Here is an 18,785-nt window from a genome sequence, read left to right as displayed (position 1 = left end):
ATGTAAATGAAGTGTTACCAAAATGTCAGCACATCATCATTTATTTATATAGCGTCACTAATTCTGCAGCATTGTACAGAGAACTCGCTCATATCAGTCCCTGCCCAAATAGAGCTTACTGTCTAAATTCCCTAACACGCACACAGACTAAGGCCAATTTGATAGCAGCCAATTAACCTACCAGTATGTTTTTGGAGTGTGGGAGGAAACCAGAGCACCCAGAGGGAACCCACGCAAACACGGGGAGAACGTACAAACTCCACACAGATAAGGCCATGGTCAAACTTATGACCCCAGAGCTCTGAGGCAGAAGTGCTAACCACTGAGCCACGGGGCTGTCAACAGTTAGTCCACTTGTCACTCACTGCACCAAAAAAACACAGTCTTGTAAATGCTGTGCTTGAACTGATCTAATGTGATACACCCCCACGAACAATCCCTTAAAGGTGTTTGTCACTCTTTTAATATGTATCTTTTAATTTAGGGCATGTCAAATCTCCACCCCGTCCCTCCCCTGCCTCATGGTACTCACTCACCACCTCCTAGTATTCATTTTAGATATAAGTCCTTGTTGTCGGAATGGAGGGACAGTTCCCCAAAATTGTGACTGTAGTTTTTTAATCAGGAGAGTTGGTATGTTATACTCCTTCTAGCGTCTCCACCCTGTCCATAATAACCCTCACATCAGTACATTGGCTGGGAGCCATTACAATTGGCTGGGACCATTTACCTCTCTTGGTCACAGTGTTCTATACTGCTGTGCTATTACGGCAGACAAGGCCTATCTTCTACTAGTTCCTGGAGACATCATAAGCAGAGAGTCTGTGCACATCTCTGCCTGCAGCAACAGCACAGCATTATGTGGTCAAGTGTATCGTGGGCACAGGATTGGTGCAATGTGTGGTAGTCACAGTGCAAGTGCAGCTGGGCACATGACTGGTGCATTAATGTGTTGGGCAACAATGGTGTTAGAACATACTTACCAACTTTGGCAAGATGGCCTTTGGGAGATCCAGGGGGAGGTGGGGGTGTGTGGGGGCAGGGTTTAGATGAATCGTGTCATTTGGCCGTCCCGCCTAAACTGTCATCACAATTTATAGCCTATTACAGCAGGGGGTGGGGCCACTATGATGCATAAATCACGTCCTAAGCACCGCCCCCTGTCACTTAGCTATTGGAAGTGGTCAGGAACCGAGAGGTTGTCCTGCTCTCCCGGGAGTCTCCCAGACATTCCAGGAGAGTACGGAATTATGTGTTAGAATAATGTTTGTTCATATGTTTAATACAGTTGGTGTGATGTATGTTGCTGCAGTGTAAGCAGTTTTACTCTGTCATAAAAATGTTCTTTTACTTTAGCACGCCTGGACCATGCCGCTGTGGGATTCACTGATGCCCTTAGCTTTTAAAAGATTGATGTGCGCTACAAAGTCCTCCACTAGTATAGCTACTAAAACAAAAATACTTCGCTTGTTATTGCCATAGAGCGCCGGTTTGTCAGGTCAACCTAATAGATCGACAACAGACAAACAAGGACAACACTCAACAAATCCGCGCTCCATGACAACAACAACAAGCGAAGTACACCTGGACGGTGCCCGAATTATCTGCTGCTTTAGAAAAATATTGGCTAATACAACTCAATGAAGTTAACAGTTGCCAGTGATGTACGTTTAAAGAGTGCATGATGCCAATACTGAATGTGGAAATGTATACAGGGGGCCTATTCCACTCCCAGATGATTCAAAGATCAAAAAGCCCAAGTATGTAAAGACCACACAAATATAAAAGTAAAGAAGTATCTGCAGACACCCTCCCACCAGGACCCTTCCCTCTAAACGAATCTGCTACGACCATTGAATCGGATTTAAATATCTTGTTCACAAAACCCAACATTTGTTCATATGTGATAAAGGGAAACACTCCAGGGGTTATATGACCTAAACTGTGAGTTTGAAAAAGTGGAGATGTTGCCTATAGCAACCAATCAGATTCTAGCTGTCATTTTGTAGAATGTACTAAATAAATGATAACTAAAATCTAATTGGTTGCTATGGGTGACATCTCCACTTTTTCAAAACCACCGTTTAATAAATATACCCCTATGTGTGTTGCAAAAATTGACACATTTGCACAAAAAAGGCATTTTCCCTGTTGGGTTTGCACGTTCATATATGACCTTTTAATATATACACAATGGATCACTGGCAACTGATCTTTCACCGTGGCATTTTGTGTACCTATGTGTGTTAAGTAGGCTCACCTCTCAGGTGCTTGAACAACGTCATTGCTCCTTTCATTTCTTGACCAATATTCTGCGGTAGTGTCACTGCTTATTTATATGCTACTTGCAATGATTTTCTGCTTAAAATGAGCTTGCCAAAAACACCGTTAAACAGTTTGCCTCAAGCTCTGCGACTATGTGACAGGAGAAGTTTGTCCAATCACTTAGTTCATTCAAGTATTTCAGGTTTAGTTTACACAGTGCCGTCGCAGAGCAAGAACTGATCACATTGCAATTGCAAATACAGCAAATTCGTTTGCCGTGGACACCATGTTGCTCACGATGAGGGCACAATATCTATTGTACAATGATCTCCTTTAGGTGCTCTCCGCCTCATCACTATTTATTTATATAGCGCCACAAATTCCGCAGCGCTGTACAGAGAACTCGCTCACATCAGTCTCTGCGCCATTGTAGCTTACAGTCTAAATTCCCTAACATACATACACACAGACAGACACACACACACAGACAGACAGACTAGGGTCAATTTTGATAGCAGCCAAATAACCTGCTAGTAAGTTTTTGGAGTTAATGTTTTAGCTTGATGTCTACTCTTCTGTATATTTAAATTTACACCCTGAAGATGTCACGGAGGCAGAAACTGTGAGCTTTGGCCAGGAAAAGAACATTTTAAGGTGCTGTCTACATTTTGAGTTGCAACCCAGCATTAGAGCTATGGTTATTAAACCATCTACCCAGAACCTGATTAAGAGTTCTGGTAACTCTAGGCTAATAAGCTTGAAGCTCCCCTTCGCCGTCCACGAGAGGCGATAGGTAAAGGCGAACTTGTTTTTTACCTTAAATCCGGCTTCCTGCACCCCCCCAAGTGTTTATGTTTGTGTGTTTTCTAAACTCTATTCCTCTTTGCTTTTTAAATGGGTCAATCATTGTCACTCATTTAAGTTTCATTAAAATCAGAATTGTATAGCAGAACGGAGGCATCAAGGAGCGCTACGGAGGGTGAAAGCGTGAATGCGTACTGGGTCTGTCCCACCGGCGCCTTTTGCCATCCTTCATCATCATCATCATTATTTATTTATTTATATAGCGCCACTGATTCCGCAGCGCTGTACAGAGAACTCACTCACATCAGTCCCTGCCCCATTGGAGCTTACAGTCTAAATTCCCTAACATGCACACGCAGACAGACAGAGAGACTAGGTTCAATTTTGATAGCAGCCAATTAACCTACCAGTATGTTTTTGGAGTGTGGGAGGAAACCGGAGCACCCGGAGGAAACCCATGCAAACACAGGGAGAACATACAAACTACACACAGATAAGTTCATGGTTAGGAATTGAACTCATGACCCCAGTGCTGTGTGGCAGAAGTGCTAACCACTGAGCCACCGTGCTGCCCATCCTTGTCTCTCCTACTTGCTTATTCTGAAGCCCCTCGCACCCCAGGCTGCAGCCTAATCAGCCTATTGGATAATCACCAATTGCTACATGCTAATAACATTTCCTCCAAAAAAAAGTGTAATACAGCATCATATACCCAGAGTAAGATTTAGCATTATTAGGGGCTAGATTTACTAAGCTGCGGGTTTGAAAAAGTGGGGATGTTGCCTATAGCAACCAATCAGATTCTAGCTTTCATTTATTTAGTACTTTCTACAAAATGACAGCTAGAATCTGATTGGTTGCTATAGGCAACATCCCCACTTTTTCAAACCCGCAGCTTAGTAAATCTAGCCCTAAGTCTTTAGGCTGCTTGTTTCGTGTTGCCCCATTCCACCACCCTCCCCACTGTTGCAGATCTCCATAGTCCGAAACAAAACAAGTTCTATGTATATATATAAGGAAATGAAAATAATACGACCCTAATTCAGCTCATGATTAAATGTATAAACAATAAAAATAATGACTTATTAATATATATAAAATAAAACAACAATTATGTACAAAGTGAGCAATGTGCCTTTACATAAATAGGGAGCTATACCTAGCATTGAGTCTACTCCTCTCTATATGAACATGTCAATCCCTACATGATGTTAATGTTCTAAAAGATCAATACATCCCCTTAATACTCTCAGGCAAACATGGTTTGGCTGGTGTTATCATTACACTCTCCCCTATCTCCCTTCTGTAACTGACACCAACTTCTGACAAACAATCCCATGGTCTTTCCCATGAGAATGTATTGGAGAAGTAGCTCCAACCTTGACATTGACCCTATATTCGGAGAATAATTGACTTTTTAAACGTATTTATTAGCCCCATAAGAAGACTGTAATATCTTCTAATGGAAAGGTGTCCAAAGTAACCAAACAAGTTGTTTAAGGAGATCCTTGTAACTCGGTGTGTTTTGACTCTTAGACATTCCAGCACAGAGAATTATTTGAAAATAATTGATTGTTTAGTCGGTAGATGTGGACAGACCAAACACAGACCAGAAGCACAATAGGGCTTCTTACATATTAGCAGAACACACCTAATAGAGTACTATAATTACCAACGGTCAAAGATATAGGAACATGGAACACTGTTGTTTCAGCAGTCGGGCAAATCAGGAACTGCTCTACCTGTTCAATCAAGGTGTCAGGCCACCAACTTCCAAATTGTCAACAATGTAAAATGTAGTTGTGTGACATTCAGAATATAATTAGGGTAAATTATTGAAAATATAGGGCCTGGTTCATTAAGAAAAGTTAAGTAAAAAATGAGTAAGAAGTCTCCAGGACAAAACCATTTTACAATGCAAGGGGTGCAGATTAGTTTTCTATTTTCCACGTAAGTTAAATACTGACTGTTTTTTCATGTAGCACACAAATATCTACTTTAAATTTCAGTGTACAAATAAGCTATCAAGTATTTGTTTGCTGCATGAAAAAACAGACAGTATTTAACTTACGTGCAAATTAGAATACTAATTTGCACCCCTTGTATTGTAACATGGTTTTGTCCAGGAGACTACTTACTCAATTTTTTTTACTTAACTTTCCTTAATAATTCAGGCCCATAATGTATAAGCCTGACTGCTTAAATTGTGCGTGATCATGTAAACATTCTTGGGAAACATTCTCTCTTGTTTAGCAAATTATATTTTAATTGATTTATTTCAAAACACCAAATATATGCACTTTTATAACTTGTATCCCACTTTGGCACAGCAAGAAAATGAGCTGTGTTTTCCTAGTGAATAGCTTAGTCCACTTAAAGTGGCAACACCTTCATCATCATCAATTTATTTTATATAGCGCCACTATTTCCGCTGTACAGAGAACTCATTCACTTCAGTCCCTGCCCTATTGGAGCTTACAATTTAAATCCCCTAACACACACACACACACAGACTGAGAGAGACTAAGGGCAATTTAAAAGCAGCCAATTAACCTACCAGTATATTTTTGGAGTGTGGGAGGAAACCGGAGCACCCGGAGGAAACCCACGCAAACACAGGGAGAAGATACAAACTCCACACAGATAAGGCCATGGTGGGGAATCGAACTCATGACCCAGGCGCTGTGAGGCAGAAGTGTTAACCACTAAGCCACCACGCTGCCCACCTTCAGGAGTATTGCTGCCAATATCAGCATGTGTAGACCTCCAAACAAGAGCTGAGTATAACAATATCGAGCATGTGGTCACAAGATGACTGTGTGTGGTTATCTTCTGACCAAGGCCGTAACTAGGGCTGTGCGACAGGGGCGATCGCCCAGGGCGCAACGCTGAAGGGGGGCGCAATTTAGGAATATTTTAGGTTCATTTGGTTAAAATTGAGGGCTAGGGGGGCGGCATTTGTCTTTCTCGCCCCAGGCGCTAGAATTCTAAGTTACGGCTCTGCTTCTGACCATACCACAATGGACCCCATATGTTCTGTAAATAGTTCATGATTCAACAGCTCAACTGGAGCACTGATTGGCAGGATCTCATCGGATTAGACCATCTATGCTTATGTCCAAATTGATAAGTAATCCTGACTCTCCATTCTCCGGCTGCAAAGCAGATTTGTACGTAATGGAAAAACACATCCTAAAATCTTTAGACAGAAAACACAACATGATAACTACTGGAAAACCTGAAGATATTGATTTTCATATTTCAATTAGGAACATTTTCTTTGAACATAATGGTCACCATTAACAATAAATTAAAGGTCAAAGTTGTTGTCCCGTTCTGTGCAATCTGCCGACTTCTCTCATTAGCCGTTGCACATTTTTGCAGTCCGACAGACGCCATCATCTTAGCCTGTAAATCCATACGCTTACCTGTATGAACCGGAGCTGTACATGTCACAAAACAGACAACTTATAGAGTTCAACTACAATATACCAGATGCATGTACCACCATAATATCAACAATGACTTGAGGGTATCATAATTTAGGGCACTCTACAACGCATCAGTAAATGTATCAATATGCGGGTTCTTCAACACCCGCGTGTTCAGCCTCTTCCGCGATTAAATTTCAAGCGGCGCTGCATTGTAAAGGGAAGTTTAATCGCGGAAAAGGCTGAACACGCGGGTGTTGAAGAACCCGCATATTGATACATTTACCCCCTGCAGGTGTCCATTTGGGTTCTTGGGAACGGTGGGGTGGCATGACCAAAAATCATCCCAAGAGACCTATGTGCTGCCTTCACAACACTGGAAACATGCCTAGTTTTTTTTGTTATCTGCTGCATGACTTGCAAAGATAGCTAAATCACATGTATTGTACTTGTGGTAAATATGAACAATGATTTTATTATCAATCCACTTGTCAACATAAGAGTCAGCATTTTTAAACAGCACTTAGTATTAAAAACCAAATTAAGAATATACACATTATAGCAAGGGATCAGTATTAATATTATAATACAAGCCAAAGTCAAATATCTTGGCAAGAGTTACTCTCGTTATTTTGGTAACATAAATGAGCGCTGTCATGGAGATTCAACAATTGAACTAGAATCTATCTGTATGTCACAAGAACAAAAGAAAAACATAGTTTTTATATTTCCCTAGTATACTGTTTGTTATGATTGCGAGGGATGTATTTTTAGTATTTGGGGGATTAGAGTTGTTTTAAAGTCCAGACAGGTTAACGCTTAACTAGTTTTGCAACTAACAAAAGGATTTGGGCAGCTTCGACTAATGTTAAGGTGATGGTTAAAGCTTGAAAACAGGTTTAAGTTTTCGTCTTCGGGTAATGTCAGGTTTATGGATAAGGGTTTGAGGTTAGCATTTTTTTTTTCTCGTTTTCTTTCTTTTGTCTTCTTTGTATGTAGGAGACAGATTCAATTTATTGTGGCCCAGGGCATCTAAGACAAGCCTTAGTAATGCAGTTTATGTGAACTTTGCTTATAGATTTCATAGCACTAATCTTTTGTCTTGTCTAGGATACTGACGTGAAACTAGCTTTATGACGAGCCATAATGTCTGACCACTATTGGGAGTCATAAATGGGTGGCAGGAGAGATTAACATCAATTATATTAATCATATATGAAGCGTTCTCTGAAAACCCACCTCTTCAGACAAGCTTATAATATTCCTCAACCACCCTCTTAACCACACTACATTACCCTATTACCACCCGTTACACAATTTAACACAAAACAACTACCCCCTGACCAACATTGTTGTGTGACAGGATCATTTAGCTTATGAGTCACTTTTACCTTTGCAGCCTGGCTGGGCCGAAATTGCAAATGTAGACTTAGCCTCATGTATCATACTCCCATTGTTCCATAGATTGTAAGCTTGCGAGCAGGGCCTTCTCACCTCTTTGTCTGTTTTACCCAGTTAGTTTATTAGTTTGCTGTGTTTGTCCCCAATTGTAAAGCGTTACGGAATATGTTGGCGCTATATAAATAGGTGATGATGATGATGAATTGATAAAACCACATTAAATATGATGTGCAGTAATATATAATCCGGTGATGGGCAACAGGCGGATAAAGGGACACAAGCCGTCCACTGATCTTTCACCTGCAGTCCTCAGATCCTTTCTACTTAATTGTCAGATTAGTTTGTTATAGCTTGTAACACTTGTATAAAATGCATGCTGATATGTTATTACAAGTAGGCATCTAATTCTTTAAATGTATCATTTTAACTTATTACTGAGGTTAAGTGTAATGTGCCTCTGAGTGTATCAGATTTCCTATCACTGGTATAACCCAACGAACATGCTTTTATGGGGCATGATTATGTCCCAATAACAAATGCAATGTCAAAAACTGGATGAGGTTTGTGAAATAGGGCACCCTGGGCAAGGCCGCCTGTAAAACCTCACTCTTCTTTCTGCACAGGGGAAAACTGAGTAGAATACCATCCCAGAGCAGCAGAGAGGATGCAGGGCAATTAACTTGCACTTCTGAGCCTTTATGTGTCCATTCCACATCCTTTTATTTCCTGTGCATTATTTCACTTTAATCCAGCATTTAAGCAATTTAATGTGTTCAATTTTTCAACCATGCTGTTGTTGTGACTAGGGCAAGATTAATGGCCAATATGTTTGTTATCCGTGAGAAAAAAGATCTATGTGCCTACATTTGAATAACTAAAGAGAATGACCTTCACTGTGTGGAGTTTGTATGTTCTCCCTGTGTATGCGTGGGTTTCTTCCTGGTGCTCCGGTTTCCTCACACACTCCAAAAATATACTGGTAGGTTAATTGGCAGCTATCAATATTGACCCAAGTCTCTCTCTCTCTCTCTCTGTCTGTCTGTGTGTGTGTTAGGGAATTTAGACTGTAAGCTTCAATGGAGCAGGGACTGATGAGTTCTCTGTACAGCGCTGCGGAATCAGTGGCGCTGTGTAAATAACTGATGATGATGGAATACAATGACATTGTAATCATATTCTATTTCCATAAGACACAGCTTACTATAAGCAGCTAAAAAACACTTAACACCAGCATTTACAAAATACACAAAGTAGAGGCTTATACTGTGAATCTATCAACAAAATAGACATTTTTTTGTAGCAAATTATTGTATTTACCAATACAGGTCTATAAATCAGACCCACAAAATGGGACATTTTGGAAACATAGATAAGAGGGGCCGTAGGTAAGTTCTGCTAGCAAGCACCCTTAATTTCACTCTGTCAGACAAGTAAGTAAAGTGTGACTGCTTATTCTTACCGTGTATTGTATGACTTCAAATTACCATGCCAAGCAATTAGGGAAATAAAAGTTTACTCATGAGATGATTTATATTCTAAAGCATCCAATGTAGGGACGTATTATGAAACATTCTTGATGCAACCGTAACCCTCTATGCAGCAGAAAGAGGTAGCTGCTTGTGTATCCAGTTGCCCACCGAAATCACCAAAGTATTACTGTATTATTGTGCAAGTAAGGAAATGCAGTTCCTATAACTAATTATTTGCAGGTATTGAGTTTCATTTAAAGCTGCAGATGTTCAGTAGTGAATGTTTCTAAAGCTGCACCATACAGAGTGCCAAGCAACCGGGTCTGGGTATAAATTGACCACATGCATTGGTGGCCCAATTTGTTGGAACTTCTGTGGTCTGGTTAAACGACAAGATCACATGGGGTCCAGTTACTGCAGTCTGGTTATGACCACACACACAAATAACCATTAAAAGATTTGGTCAATCCCAATCAGATTTTGATTGGGATCACTAATTGTGTCAGTCCCAAATACAGATAAATGTCTGGACAGTTGCTTGGTAACAGCCATATTGGTTTGGGTGTGTGTCTGTCCATTTAGGTTCTGCATTCGTAACACACCTTAGACTGGGCAGGTAGGACTTGGCTAATGCAAGGGGAATGTTTGATAATCCGCCTGTACCATCAGTACGTGCGAGGGGTGATCCCCATCGAATTGCTAATAGGGACTCTAAAAAGTTTGTTCAAAAGTAGACAGTCTCTTGAATATTTGGTTGCTCTGCAAAATGTATCAACATGTATCTGACAATGGGTTGTTAGGGAAGGAAAATAATCTGTAGATATCTTTAAAACTAGCACAAAAAGTACAGGCTATTAGTACTGAAAGGTTACATTGGTCAAAGACTATAAAGTTCTAAGATGGTAAAAATGCATAAAATGATTGTATTCAGAAAAAAATACTTTTATACCAAATTATAAAAGCACAAAACCAAATTATAGCAAAAATCTTAATCAGAATCTTGGTGGGTTAGGTCACAATAACAGTACGTTTTTGATGTTGTCCCACTGACTCAAAAAGTCAAAGCACCAATATTTATGTCCTATATTCAACATTGCTAATAATGACTTTACAATATTTTACTGTAATATACATAATAAATGCCAAATAAAATTAATAAAATATAATGATAGAGATTAATGCTAATCTATATCATTATATAACTCAACATATAAAAATAGGTAGGGTGATATAACACTTACCTGTGGTTCCATAATTCCATGTATAGCATAGAATGATAATTGTCAAATAAATCCTTTGTATTCGATTTAATTTAAGCATTTTGTCACCTTTTAGTCCTGTACAGATTTCTGCAAAATGACAACATTAAAATCTTCTTGTCGTCCAACAAGGTAAAAAATACAAAAGGTGAATGAATGATGTTGTAGATACAGATCTGCTTTCAATGTACAAAGTACTTTAAAGTGTTCTCCAGCACTTCAGACAATGTTAGATTCCTCTAAGGTAGCTTTGTCACCAGCCCTGTAGGCTTTGTCAGTAGGCTGTTTCTGAGCTAGTTATCGTTGGAGAAAAGAGAACAGTTACAGACAATGAGAATGCAAAACACACCTTAAGCAAACTTATATGATTGGTTTACTTTAATATTGCAAAAAACAAACAGCACAGAGATGTCAATACCCCTTCTTCATCTTCATTCTACTTTTGCATCGCAGAACTTTCTTTTTGACGTCACAAGCTATTTTTAGCACAGCTAATTACAAGATAGCTGAAGTTATTGGGGAATATTAGAGCAGTGTAGCCAAGTACTCAGCAGAACAATGTGGAGATTTTATTTATTATATTTGGAACACGCAATTGTTGGCAAGCACTACTGCACTTTATAAAGCTAGCAGGGAGGGGTAATTACATTGTGAAATATTAAGAAACTTAACCATGTTAACAATAATATCAAATTTGCAGGTGTCATGTACTTTGTTTAAAAAGGTGGTTTATTTTAATTAGGGATTAGAATGTACCCAATGCACGTCAAGGAAACCAAGCAGGCATGTGACAGACTAATAGAGGGTCTCTTTTTATTTGCGTGCCACACAACCCAGGTGGAATCACCCCTGTTGGTCTGCTACACAACCCTAGGTGGAGTCATCTCTATTGGTCTGCTACACAACCCTAGGTGGAGTATCCTATGTTGGTTTTCCACACAATCCTAGTTGGAATCACCTCTGTTGGTCTGCTACACAACCCTAGATGGAGTTTCCCCTGTTGGTGTGCCACATAATCCTAGGTGGAGTCTCCTCTGTTGGTCTGCTACACAACCCTAGATGGAGTCTCCTCTGTTGGTCTGCTAAACAATCCTAGGTGGAGTCTCCTCTGTTGGTCTGCTACAAAATCCTAGGTGGAGTCTTCTCTGTTGGTGTGCTACATAATTCTAGGTGGAGTATCCTCTGTTTTTCTGCCACACAATTCTAGGTGAAGTCTCTCCTCTGTTGGTCTGCCCCACAACCCAAGGTGGAGTCTCTCCTCTGTTGGTCTGCTACATAACCCTAGGTGCCATCTCCTCTGTTGGTCTGCCACATAACCCTAGGTGCCATCTCCTCTGTTGGTCTGCCACATAACCCAAGGTGGAGTCTCTCCTCTGTTGGTCTGCCACATAACCCTAGGTGCCATCTCCTCTGTTGGTCTGCCACACTTCCCTAGGTAGAGTCTCCTCTTTTGGTGTGACATACAACCTCACATTTAGTCTCCTATGTTTTCTGCCACGCAACCCTAGGTGAAGTCTCCTCTGTTGGTCTGCCACCAAACTCAGGAGGGGGTTTCCTCTGTTGATCTGCAACATATTACCAGATGGGGTCTCCTCTGTTGGTGTGCTGCACAATTGAAGGTGGGATCACCTTTGTTTTTCTACAGCACAAACCCAAGTGGTATCTCAATAGTTGGTCTGCTAAAACAACCAGGGGGAGATTTATCCGCTTTTTTGCCACAACCATATCTGGTGTCTGTTCTGTTAGTGTGCCAAACGACTCCAGTGGGACCTCCTGTTTTTCTGTCACACAGCCCCAGCGGGGGTTTCATCTGTTAGTGTGCCACACAGCTCCAGGTGCAGTCTCCTCTCTTTTCTGCTGCACAACCCCAGGTAGTGTCTCCTCTGTTGGTCTGTCACACAAACCCAGATGTTGTCTCCTCTGTTGGTCTGTCACACAACCCCAGGTAGTGTCTCCTCAGTTGGTCTGTCACACAACCCCAGGTAGTGTCTCCTCAGTTGGTCTGTGACACAACCCCGGGTAGTGTCTCCTCAGTTGGTCTGTCACACAACCCCAGGTAGTGTCTCCTCAGTTGGTCTGTCACACAACCCCAGGTAGTGTCTCCTCAGTTGGTCTGTGACACAACCCCAGGTAGTGTCTCCTCAGTTGGTCTGTCACACAACCCCAGGTAGTGTCTCCTCAGTTGGTCTGTCACACAACCCCGGGTAGTGTCTCCTCAGTTGGTCTGTCACACAACCCCAGGTAGTGTCTCCTCAGTTGGTCTGTCACACAACCCCAGGTAGTGTCTCCTCAGTTGGTCTGTCACATGACCCCAGGCAGAGTCTACTGTGTTGGTCTGTCACACGACCCCAGGCAGAGTCTACTGTGTTGGTCTGTCACATGACCCTAGGCAGAGTCTACTGTGTTGGTCTGTCACACGACCCCAGGCAGAGTCTACTTTGGTTGTCTTCAACCTAACTTCAGGTGGAGTCCCCATGTTGAACTGTAGCACAACTCCAAGAGGTATCCCCTCTGTTAACCTGCCACAAACAGGTGGGATCCCATATCATGCAGTCTACACACACTAACCACCAGCTACACACTCAATCCAACCAAACCCTAGCCCCAAATCACTATACCATGCCCATTTTTGCTGCTGAAAAAAGATGTTGGGGTATGAATCATTATAAGGTACTTTGGTTACTTAAGCAGGTGGGACATAGGTGGGACCTTCTGACTTGGAGATATTTCCCTTGATGAACAGAAGTAGGGGTTAGCAGCTCACATTGTGGGGGGGGGGGTTGTCATAACAGGTATTGAATAATTCCTGGTCATTGTTCAGCAAATGTTATACTTACCAAAATTTCCAGAGCAGAAGTTCCCACCTACTGTATACTCAACGTGTATGCTCCAGCCACTTGGCTGTATTTGTTTCCCTTTGCATGTTAGGATGGTGCAACTCACAAGATATGAACAATATATTGTAAGCTGTAATCAGAAATGATATTATTTTGTGGTAGTAGTGTATAGAAATAAAATGTGTTTTGACGAATGAAGAATTGACTTGACCTCACTTACAGGTATTCAAGCCAAATATGTACTTCAAAAGCCCACATAATTCTTCGCACTGCTTCACCAGGAATAATTATTATTATCTTTACCGATGGAAATTTGATATTGTTTTTTGTCAGTCTTTTTACTTAAGTAAATATCTTTTAAATTTATGGGCAAAGGAAAAAAAAAATGTGATTCTTCCGTCAGCTACTTTACAGAAATTAAGCAGTGAAATATTGTCCTTATTGTATTTAGCAAAGACGGACATTTACAGGGATAACAAACGTGTACATTTGTGGAGATTTGGTCTTTAGTGGATGCGGTTGCTGGTCCTGATTGTACCTGTCACCTAAACACTAGAGGTCATGTAAGAAGCGTACAAACTAAAAAGCAGCCTTGATGTGTGGAGCACGGACACAATCTTTAGAGGTGTAACTGTCAAGGCAAAGTCCAAAGTGCTATAGAACCACTTTAAATTAAAGAAAATGTCACATTCTCTCTTGAAATAGTGCTCGGTTTTTTCCTCATAAATATCTTATATTTAGGGTTTCTGGTTTTCAGTGTTTATTTTAATTGACCCCATGGCCTGAGCGCTGGGTGGCACCAATGCTAACCGCTGTGTCAATGTTCTTCTATTGCTACCCTGCTCCTCCAGTTCCCAACATTGGTTGCCTTTACGTTACTGAATCCAATATAAAATACTTCTAGTAACATGCAAACCATTAGCAAAACTGCACCAACATAGATTTCTTTACTTCCTCTTCTCAAAATATCTCCCTACTTCACCCCTCCACTCTGCCCAAGATCTGTGCCTCCTATACACACACTTTACCTGTCCCTATTCCCAGTGATGAGATGTTTTTTTAGGCTGCACCCACTCTGTGGAATTTCACCTCTCATACAACAAGACTGCCCCATAGCCTCTGAACCTTCAAGCGTCCTGAGAATTCACCTCTTTAGGCGCCCTTACCAAATTCCCGCTTACCCCCTCAGGCTACACTATCAGATTACCACCTTAATACGTATTTCAGACTTACATTTTAGTCTATTTTTATATTCAAACAAGCTTTCCGGTTTTGTTTTTTTACTGTGTTTGTTCCCAACTGTAAAGCATTGCAGTGTATGCTGATGCTATATCAATATTGTCAATAAATAAAGGACAAAGGTGTAAAAGACGATGGTGAGTTTATTCTCCGTCATCAAACTCTGTTTTCTGTTCCACTTGCTTACTCTTTTGCTTACAAGCCACTCACACTCAACTGACGGCTTCTGTTTATTCTGATTTGACATATTTTGGTACACACTTAAAGGAACATGAGATAACCAAGGGCCACATGTTTAGTATGCAGAAACATTTTGACTCAGAACAGGGCGGGAATAAAGTTTGTGGGTCCCCAGGGCATATAACTTGTAGTGGCCCCAGACAATAAAATTGCCTACAGTCACATCGGATCATGTTTGAGATACCCACCAAGACCTGACAGTCGGTCACATTGGGTGCCCGCCGGAGGATGACGGATGATTTATTTGCAATAACTTACCTTGATGACATTATTTTTTTTATTATTCTCTGGTACAACGTAGGAAACACACAACTAAAGGATTAGCCAGATTCAGAGCTATTTGTCTGTATGAAAAAGTTTAATAGTGCAAGTTTGCAGCAGACAATAGAATTTCTTGGATTCATCATATCACCAAATGCTACTCAGCCAAATCCTCACATTTGTGGACTTGCCAGGTCCAGAGAACATATAGGCAGGATTTCCGCTGTTTGCAAAGTTCTATAGGAAATATGCCCCAAATGTTTCTGGAGTCACTCTTCTCGGGCCACAAACGCAAACATTCAAAGTTTGAGTGAACAGAAGAAGCTCGAACGGCATATACCGGACGTAAAAACAGATCTGTTTCTGTATTAATCCTAATCAATCTGGAGTCTAATATCCATTTAATTCTAATTTAAGTCATGCATCCGAAACTGCTCTATGTGTAATTCATTCTCAATCTAATGGATCTAAGACCCAACTTTATCCCACAGATTTCTTCTCTTGAATGTGTAACCAATCTGAAATTATAATTTTGGATAAGGGAACTTTTAGCTATGAAACTCTCACTGGAGGAATTTTCTTTCCTTAACTAATAGTAAGATTTTTGTCCATGAAGGAGATTGGATGGAGGTCTGCCATAAAACTGTTACTTGCTTAGTTATCAGAACCAATCTTGAGGAGGGCTTCATCTATTGCAAACCCCGTTCCCATGGAACAGGATATATTTGCTGGTACTTGGTTGTCCCCAGGAGTTAATCTCAAGTAGTGATAAATTAACAGGTGTAGGTTGGCACAATAGGATACAAGCAAAGATAATAGACTGATATAAGAGTATCACTCCGGGAACCACGACTGCTGAAATAGATGATGCACCAATAAGATTCTCATATAGGAGTTATGGATGAAGGAAGAATGTAGTTTCCCTGGTTTGCGAAGTGGGAGGATTGGGGGTCTTTGTATAGCCCCGGACGTCTGCACTTGCAATTGTTTCTTGGTGGTTGCCGTCTAACGGAGTTTACAGAGATGCCGGTGCTGTGGTCTTAAGATTTTGCTCTAGATTTCCGTGGCACAGTGTTGGTTGTTGTGGTGGGGTTGTGTTACTGTAGCTTTGTGGATTTGTTGTTACTGGTAAGAGCCCACTTTGGTGTCAATCTTGTTTGTTGGATGGGTTGTTGTTCCAGATGGATTCCTTGAGTAGGGACTGATGTTGGTTCAATTCAAAATTCTTGCTTTTGTTCAGCTCCTGGTGTTAATAGAGTCCTGTTGAGAGAGGGGGGGAGGGAAAGGGAAGCAAGGCTCACTTATTTTGGTCTGCGGTTGTTTTTAAAATACCTGGTTACTCAGCCCTGTAGCTCTTTTTTTGTATGTGTTATAGCTCTTTTGTGTGTGGTATATTCCTTAACCTGTTAGTAGCACGAGTGAGTAAGTGTCACTGTGTATAGTTGAGAATGCCTGTGATGCTTGTTGAAGGAAAAACAGCTCTTTTGTGTCAATAGCCCTAGGTGTGTAAATAGCTCTAGGTGTGTAAATAGCCCTAGGTGTGTAAATAGCTCTAGGTGTGTAAATAGCCCTAGGTGTGTAAATAGCCCTAGGTGTGTAAATAGCTCTAGGTGTGTAAATAGCCCTAGGTGTGTCAATAGCCCTAGGTGTGTCAATAGCCCTAGGTGTGTCAATAGCCCTAGGTGTGTCGATAGCTCTAGGTGTGTCAATAGCCCTAGGTGTGTAAATAGCTCTAGGTGTGTAAATAGCCCTAGGTGTGTCAATAGCCCTAGGTGTGTAAATAGCTCTAGGTGTCTCTGTGTATAGCTCGGAATGCCCTACCACAGTCTGCAACCACAAGACCTCGGCCTTCCTTCTACGAAACAGCGAGAAAGTCTGGCTAATCCAGCACTGGAGCGCACTGGTGCCTGTGCGTTCCACCGAAGACCTTAAGTTCGGCATTTGTAACTTAAGCTGCCTGCAAGCGCCAGAGAAGGAAGCCGCGAAACCCGTTGATGCAGACAAAAGCACCGCTGGCCACCACCGAAGTACAAGAATAAGTATTTTAACACAACTGCTCTTCTCAGAGCAACCTTGCCACACAAACACCAAACTCATTCCACACATCCACACTACGTTGCAACATGTACACAATGACATTTCCACCTCACTCATACACATCACCCATTACATCCAGCCTTACCTAACCCATCCATATTAGAAAGTTTATAACATTTAAGAGCTATTAACACAAAAGAGCTGTGTTTCCTTCACCTAAGCTTCACAGACATTCTGAGCTATATACAGTGACACCTACACACCCAAGTTACTAACAGGTCAAGCAATATACCACACACAAAAGCTATAACACATACGAAAAAGAGCTACAGGGCTGTGTATTTTGCCAACAACCGCAGACCACACCCTCTCTCAACATGACTCTATTAACACCAGGAGCTCAACAACCCCCAGGAACAACAACCCACACAACAGACAAGACCAACACCAGGGTAGGGTACCAGCAACAATAAATCCATAACAGCAACAGAAGTACAACACTGCCACACCAACCTACACTGCGCCATGGACAACTACAACAAAGTTCCCCTTGTTTAACCAATACTTCTCTTAGCAGTAGAGAGTACCGAGTAGTATAGCATAGTGAGGCTCAAAGTAATGTGCAAGTTGCAATTCTAATGTTCAGCCAGCACTGCTGTGGCAGTGTGGAGTAGCACAATACTTATAGGAACTGACAGCGCAGAAGCTGTAGGAAATACAGTATCCAGGGATGCAGAAATTGTGGGGCCCATTACAAATGAAAGAGGCAGACCCCCCCCTCCCCTCCTCCTTGAACACCCCCGCCCCCCCCTGCTGTGATGGACATGGAAGAGACACCCACACCTCCCCACATGCCCTTTGCATGCCATTCAGACCTTCTCACATGCCATCAGACCTCCCCAAATGTCCATTACATGAGCCTCAGGCCTCTCCAAATGCTCCTCACACCTCCACACATGCCCCATGGACATCCCAACATGCCCTTTAAATGCTCACCAGACCTTCACGCTAGCCTCTAATATGCCTCTCAGACATCCCCACATGCCCGTTACATATCCTTCAGACCTCCCCACATGTCCTTTAGAGAGAGAGCCTTGTCCCTTAAAGAACACAGATACTGAGAGAGACAGAGATATATCTTATATATTGCACTGACTGTGGGGAAGGGTTTGCTAGTACTAGCCCTACCAGATTCCACATAACATTAATGCCCACCTTTAATAACCACCCACATATATTAAAACTAATACCCCATCCTTAACAATAATGTTAACCTTTAACAATAGAAACCACCTATATATTATAAACCCCCCTCCCACATAACATCAAACACCCCATGTCACTTACCTATATTCCAAAGCGGCACATATGCAATGAGGGGAGGGGTGGATCAGACAAGCTAGAACATGGGAAGTAGGAGGAGAGAGAATGAGAGAGGTGGAGAACGGGAGACAGAGGGGAGGAGCCAGCTTCCAGAAAATCAGAAGTTGGTGGGAAAAAAACAGTGACCAGCTATGATTGGTTTAGTCCTAAGTGCAGGAC

The sequence above is a fragment of the Mixophyes fleayi genome, chromosome 11 (assembly GCF_038048845.1).
Source record: "Mixophyes fleayi isolate aMixFle1 chromosome 11, aMixFle1.hap1, whole genome shotgun sequence".
NCBI classification, from domain to species: Eukaryota; Metazoa; Chordata; class Amphibia; order Anura; family Limnodynastidae; genus Mixophyes; species Mixophyes fleayi.
The sequence above is the reverse complement of the archived record's forward strand: the minus strand, read 5'-3'. Positions refer to the sequence as shown.